The sequence below is a fragment of the Papaver somniferum genome, chromosome 7 (genome assembly GCF_003573695.1).
Source record: "Papaver somniferum cultivar HN1 chromosome 7, ASM357369v1, whole genome shotgun sequence".
Classification (NCBI taxonomy): Eukaryota; Viridiplantae; Streptophyta; class Magnoliopsida; order Ranunculales; family Papaveraceae; genus Papaver; species Papaver somniferum.
This window is the reverse complement of record NC_039364.1, coordinates 218,402,760-218,410,141: the sequence shown is the minus strand read 5'-3', so window position 1 is coordinate 218,410,141 and position 7,382 is coordinate 218,402,760. Positions and strand designations below refer to the sequence as shown.

The 7,382-nt window shown below is 36.2% G+C and overlaps 1 pseudogene; it reads left to right on the top strand.

Annotated features, from left to right (window-relative positions):
- Positions 1 to 3,888: 3,888 nt before the first annotated feature.
- On the top strand, positions 3,889 to 7,301 carry LOC113295954 (annotated as a pseudogene).
- Positions 7,302 to 7,382: the final 81 nt, after the last annotated feature.

Sequence of the window (7,382 nt, the reverse complement as noted above, 5' to 3'; positions counted from 1 at the left end):
TTATCTCGATGCCCTAATGAACTTGTATATCGGTTACTCGGTGATAATGGAGAGATGTTATGGAGGTAGAGACAGAGTTGGGATGTTATCTGCAGAAACCATAGTAATTATCTCAACCTTATGAGATGCTCGAACTTTTATTCAAGTTTTCATTTATTATTCGTCTAGAGTTTTGATTATTATTTACTAGCATGTTTTTTAGGATCACTTCCATTTCGTGCGCCTCCTTAATCCAGGAAAGTCACATGGTAAAATGGACTTATGGCCATTGGAAAAACAAGCACATGTAATATTCAATCTAGTAGATGTTACGGGGTGATTAGCTGCGGTCAATAATTCGGTGGTTTGACACCCCAAACCTCTTTTTTCTGCTTCCTTCGATAGATACCATGGGGAAACAGATACTTTCCATATTCCTATTGGTGAAATCACAATAAGTCAAAATGATGCGCATTTGATTGCTGGTCTAAGCGCAGAAGATAAAGCAGTGAGGGGGTCCGAGTACGTGAATGAGCTTGAACGGGTGAAGATTTACGATTTTACTAAGAGAGTGTTTGGTTGGGATGAGGGGATGACTAAGTTGGAGATATTCATATGTAAAACAAAAAAGATAATACTTCATCTTGTGAGCTTGAGGGAACATTTTTCTAAGAACAAAGAAGCTTCTTGAAAAGGAAGAGTTGACTCCAGAGCATGTCAATGCTATAACCCACGCTTATGTACTCTACATCTTGGGAGTTGTTATAATCCCAAGCATTCTCGGTTCTCATGTGAACACCGACTATATACAACTATTGGAGCCAATAACAAGGTCCGCAATTATTTTTGGAGCTATGGGTGCCTTGCACACTTGTTAAACGAGCTGAGAAAGTGTTCGAGGGCTGACAGGAATTAAATCCGAGGGAATATGACTCTTCTACATATAATCCAAGTGGTGAAGTTATTGTATTATGTTTATGTTACTATTTACTTTTCTCACTTATAATCCTATGTTGACGTGGAAATAGATATATTCGAATTTCCTAGAGCTTGCTAAAAGGGTTCATGTAAACAAAGGGGTGGACGGTAGTTTTTATTGAGACCTACACTCCGTCAACGGTGAGATGAAGAATCAATAAATAATTGCTTGAGTGGAGACCCAATTGGATAACTTGAAGTCTTTGTCGTGTTTCACCCTTACAACAAAGCATTTGCTAGCAGAAGGATGGTTGGATGTGAGGAACAATGCTATTTTGTACTTTTGTTTTACCCCCAAAGGATGTATAAGGTACAACCCGACGAAAGTGCGTACACAATGTGGCGGTGTACAAAATATCCCAAGATCTAACCACCCCAAGTTTAAATTGGATACGAACAAATGTAAGTCTCTTAATAACAATATTGGGGTTTTCACAAACCTTTACCATCATCTACAAATTGGGATGATATGAGGCACAACATCAACGTGGTTGTTGGCTATTCAGAGACATAGGATGAGGCATATCCGACTTACTTGCCTTGGTACCTCAATATTTCGCATACTCGTGTGATACGAAGAGATGAAATTCCCTTCATCGAGGACCAAAATAGAGCTCTCGATGTTTTGGTGCGTATTGTTACTCTCTTATTGTTATCTTAATGGTTTTGACATGATTTGTTAAATATTTATTGTTTGAAATGAAAACAGAGAAGACAAATCGGGTTTAAGGTCAAGGAAGCAAGAATATCTATAGCGAAAGGAGAAAGAGTTGAGGAGAATGAAATAATAGTTAAAGAATTGAATAGTCTGGAAGATGAAAATGTTGGTGCATCTTTTGAAGAAGCGGTGGAAACGAGCCCAACAAGGAAAGCCAAAGCGAGTAGAAGCGCTCGGGGTGAGTCAAACACCGGAAAAGAACGACTGAGGTGGTAAATAACGTGGTCGTGGTAATCGTGGCAGGGGATGTTAATGCCGGCGAAAATGATGATGAATAAACGGATTCTTGTTTTCTGAACTTATTATGTCTTTAACTATGGATGTCAAAACTTATGTCTTTAACTTATGCTTGTTGGTTGAATTAAAACATGTTATATTATATTTGGTAATCTATAAATATTTGGCTGGTTTTAAACTTTTATGTTTGTTTAAGACGCGGCAAAAGAACTAAAATTTCGGCCAAAAATGCAGGAATTTTGGTTGTTTTTTAAGCTACAGTCGATCGGTGTGTACCTTCATAAAGATCGAGTGTCGCATTTTATTGGAACATAATTATTCCAGGCATTCAGAATGGGTTCATATAGACATCCATATAGATCGATTATAAGTCAAAATTTCAAGAATTTGGATTGTTTAATAGAACCAGTGGATGTGGAAAATCCTATACACCGATTCTTATAAGTAAAAATTCCATTTTTTTTCCTATGTTTTTTTTTGTTTTAAAATCGAACGACGTGGACAATTGAATTTCATTTTTTTTTTCTAAAATTGAAGAACATGGACAATCCTAAAGACCGATTTTACCCAACATGTAGTTGTGGTTTTACTTATAATCGGTGGATGTGGAAAATCCTATAAACAGTAAAATTTTCATTTTTATGTATTTTTTTGGACATAAACGGTTTGTGTATATACTATAGTTTCTACCGATTATAGCAAAAACAATTTTTATGTGATTTTGCAATCTAAAATGATCTATGTAGACATCTGTGTGAGCTGATTAATGGAATTAACTTCAAAATAACTAGCAACTTTGAGATGTGATTGGGAAAACGATCTAGTATTCCATTCTCATCGTTTGATGTTTACATAATAAAGTGTAATTTTTTTAATTTCAGGTTGAACGATCAGTTTCCTGCGGCGAATACGTAATGGTGAACAACGATTCATGCATGCGAGGGAATATAACATGTGGAACAAATATATTTGAAAGATCTTTACCGATGTATTGATATGCGAGATTCAAGAATACGCATAATAATTAAGTTATCCTATGTAATGCGCTAATTTCCTAAATTATGTTGTGTCGATTTCCTAGAGCTATGAATGATTTTTTTTTCTTTATGAAAGTACAACATAATCAGTTTATATCATCCACAAACACTCATTCTAACAAACGATCTATTTAGTAAGCTATTAAAACCGACTTCTGGTACTCTTCGCGAATGCGGAACATTAGCCCAAAATCCATCACTGAAGGCATGAACATCCATCAATTCTTGGTTGAGTTTCTTTAAAAGAAAATCGGTTTCTTTTCATGCTTTGGTGACCTATTTTGATTTTTAAGTTAACAAGACTAAACATATATTAAATCGACCAAATTAAAACTAATTAATCAGGAATAAATTAACCATTAGCGAGTATAATTGGTTAAGGGATTTTTGAGTTTACTTCAAAGTAACTTGTTATCTTCTATTCATAAGCTCCAAATAATTGAGATAGGCTCCGAACTAGCCTGGTAAAAAAACCACCAGAGGCTCCAAACTAATCGGGTAAAAAAGCGCCACCGGTGATATGTCAAGCTTTTTATCTTTCATTTCTTAGTTACCCCATATAAATTTCCTCGAGGGTATTGGGGTGTGCTTGAAGGCCGCCGTGATCTAGAAAAACAGGCACACCCTATCACCGAAGTTGCTACACTTCCCCCATTAGGTGGCAGTGTTCTTACCCCTTGATCCCTTGAATTGAAATTAGCAAGGTCCCATTATTATTGGACTTAACCAATGCCTGCGCGACTCTGTAACATCTGCAGGGTGTAAGAAATGTGCTGTTGACGTGGCAACTGAGTGCTGGATCGTATAAAAAGAAGAAAAACTTCAGCTTAATTTCATTTCATTTTAAATTTCACAAACATCAGTCTCTCTCTCTTTTCGCGGGTTTATTTGAGAATCAAATATAGATTGAATACCAACGAACGAGAGCCGGAAGTAGCAATGTTTGAACGAATGAAGAAGAATCAACCAGTCTCTATGATGAAGAAGCTCCGATTAAAAATTCCTCGTAGAAAACGCTTCCAGATCTCTCCGATTCTCAGTAACTCGTTGTACGGACAAGTCAGCAAACAGCCAGACGATGACTTATCATCAGTTTTTCCACCAGTCGTTTCAAGTCCTTCATGGTTATCTGATGAGATCTCTTGTACATCAAACTTGTTTTCATCTTTTGGATCTGAAAAGTTTAAATCGACTCAGAAGAAGAAACAAGCCGTGATTTCAGAAACTACTAGTACTCATCAAAATAGTCTTTATGAACAGAAAGAAATTGAAAAAGCAGCAAAGGAGAAGGTAGTAAGTGAACTAGTATCAGAATCTACTTCTGGTGTAGACTTCTGCGGTAAAGTGGATGAAAATGAAGGAGGAGACACTGTTTCTGAAGCAATCTCATTCTCCGAAACTTCGTGTATTCAACCAGCACACTCTCAACGAAAATCGAGGAAAAACTTCAGATCGGAGGAATATTCATGTAATGATTCTGCTAAGAAAGCAAAAATATCTGTGGAAATTCAAGGAGATAGTGTTTCACAGATTTCGTTTGTTAAATATTCTTCCGAATTGAAAAATCAAAATCAAATCGTCAGAGTAAAAGACGATGAAATCAGAGCGCCGGAGACGTCGACATTCTCAGAAGTATCGAGAGATCATGATAATGTTCAAGTGGAAATCGCCAATTCAGAATCAACAGCGAATCAAAAATCCAATGACACTGAATCTGACTGTAAATTCTCTTGTTCTGAAGATTATCTGTACAGTGATGAAGAATCAGATTACTCGATGACGATTTCCCAGCTAGATTCTGAGATTTTTCCTAGAAATTCTGATGTTGAAGTAGAATTCTCAGACTATACTGATGAATCATCTCTTTTTGATTTTGAATCTCAAACTGATTTCTCTCAGCCTGGAAATTCAAATCCTTCTGCTTATTTCTCGTATTTTCGTCAATACTCAAAGCAATTCTCCAAATTAAGCTCTGCCGTCCCCTCACAAATCCATCAAGAGGATTCCGATGAATACACTGTAAGTTTCACTCTCGATTTCTTAATTACTTCATGTAGATATGTCTGATCTAAATTACACTATTAATCATGCTATTAACTTCATATCTAATTATCGAGATAAAATTTTCTATTCTGAATTTCTTTATTGTTGATTTTCAGTTTTTGAAATTCGAAGATGAAAATCACGAAGACAGTTACAAGAAGCTCAGGAGTAGAGAGAGAAATCATGCGATTCGTAACGACTACTCAGAAGACTACTACTCAACAACAGCATACGGCGACCTTGTTCTTCAACAAAGACATTGAATGGTTAACTGGATAATCGATGTAAGTAATCTGTAATTAATTATTCCCTACGTTATTTTTTAATACCCAAGTTTTTTTTTTTGAGAAAATTAAGGAAATTAAGAGAAATAATTATTGAAAGTGGTCCTCTAGACACTTGTCAATAAAAGAAGTGAATTAAAATGGTCCCCATGACATTTTTCAGCCAAAAAAATAAGTGAAATGGTCCACATAACACTTGTCATCAAAAGAAGTTAAAAAAAAGTGGCCCAGAAAATTAAAGTAACATTTGACTTTCCCAATTATAAAACTGACATATTTTTTTTGAAATAATTGTTTATAGAAACTGGCCTATTAAAAAGTAACGGAGGGAATATTAAGTTAAATTAGATTAAGTAGTAGCTCAGAATGGTAAAAGTAGTGTTTTAAATGTGGTTAGGCTATATTCATTGTTTGTTGGTATTTTACCATATAATTGCCATGTGGTTATGCATTTTCACATATTTAAGATTACTGAAGAAGGAATTAATGAAGAAAAGATCACGAGTTTCTCAAGAATCTTATGTTGGTCTCTGTTTGTATTGGTTAAATAGGCATTTCCAACTGTGAAGTATATATTATTCTCATTTGTTATCCCATATTAAATTATGCAGGAGTCAGGTGTGAGGCTGCTCAACTTAGAGACAGTGTTCTTGGGGGTGAGCCTCTTGGATAGATTTTTGAGCCAAGGTTTCTTTCAAAACAAAAGGAATTTACAATTGCTTGGAATTGCTTGCCTCACCTTAGCAACAAGAATCGAAGAAAATCAGCCGTATAACTGGTAATTATAATTTACCAGCTTGATTAACTTTTTGTCTCCCCATGGCTTGTTAATTACTTTTTTGAACATTTGTGAAGAAATACAGTACTTTGTTGCAGTTCTGCCCAGAAAATTGATCGTTGCATTTTTGCATGTGTGGTTTAATCTGTTACATGGAAGAAGTTTGGCATGCCATATTGCACTTTTAATATCCATGCATTTTTGTATAACTTCAATTGACTGCAATTGCCATTTACGTAACATGTGCAGTGTAATGCAAATGACATTTCGGATTGGGAGCGATGTGTATAGCAGGTGTGAAGTTGTTGCCATGGAGTGGTTAGTTCAAGAGGTCCTCAACTTCCAATGTTTCTTGCCCACCACTTACAACTTCTTATGGTATTCTTTCCTTCCCTCCTGCCTCCAGTTTAAATTCTTCTACACTAGTGAGACCCATCGCTCCAATCCGCGCCTAGCCTGGCCTAAACCTGACCATTTAGTTTTAGTCCAAAGTTCCATCCCATCTAATTATAAATAGACTCTGATTCTGTAAGGACAAGTATTTCTGGTGGTCAGTTCTGAAAATATAAAGGCCAAATATGCTAGGTTCTATCTGAAAGCAGCGAGAGCGGATCAGGAAACGGAGGATAAAGCCAAGTATCTTGCAGTGTTGTCTTTGACGGACCCTGAGCTGCTGTGCTACTGGCCATCAACTGTTGCTGCCGGTTTGGTCATTCTTGCAGCTTTGGCATCCAACCAGGATTCCTCCTGCCAATTCATCATGGAGGTATGGTTTATATCCTCCTAATTAAAACTGCTATCAGAATATGCACCTACCTATGGGTTATGCAGTCTCTTTTAGAATTGAAAAGTCAGTATTTATGTATAATTATGTTGAGCCTAACAAAACAAGGTCAAGATAGCTACACCTTATCAATCATGTTGTGGTGGATTAGTGAACACCGAAGGATCTGTTTTTTCTGATACAGTTTGCTTTTGCATCGTACTAATTCAGGTGTGTATAAATGTGTCTAAATTTGTTTTTGTTTCAAATGGTTGATTTTGCAGACTCACCTCAGAACCAAAAACGATGATCTACCAGAATGCATAAAAAGCCTAGACTGGTTGGTGCAGTATGCGTGATAAATAGAATGACCCATCATCAGACAGGCACTAGCAATCCATACAAGATATAGAACATACATACGGCAAATAAACGCTCATAACACCATTACTTTTTCTTTTTTCCTTTCCTTTCTTGTAGTTGTTGGTTTGTTACCTTTGTTTCTTTATACTGATAGGAGAAAACCTCTACTAGGTTTCCCATTTTATGTTTAAAAGCTGATGAT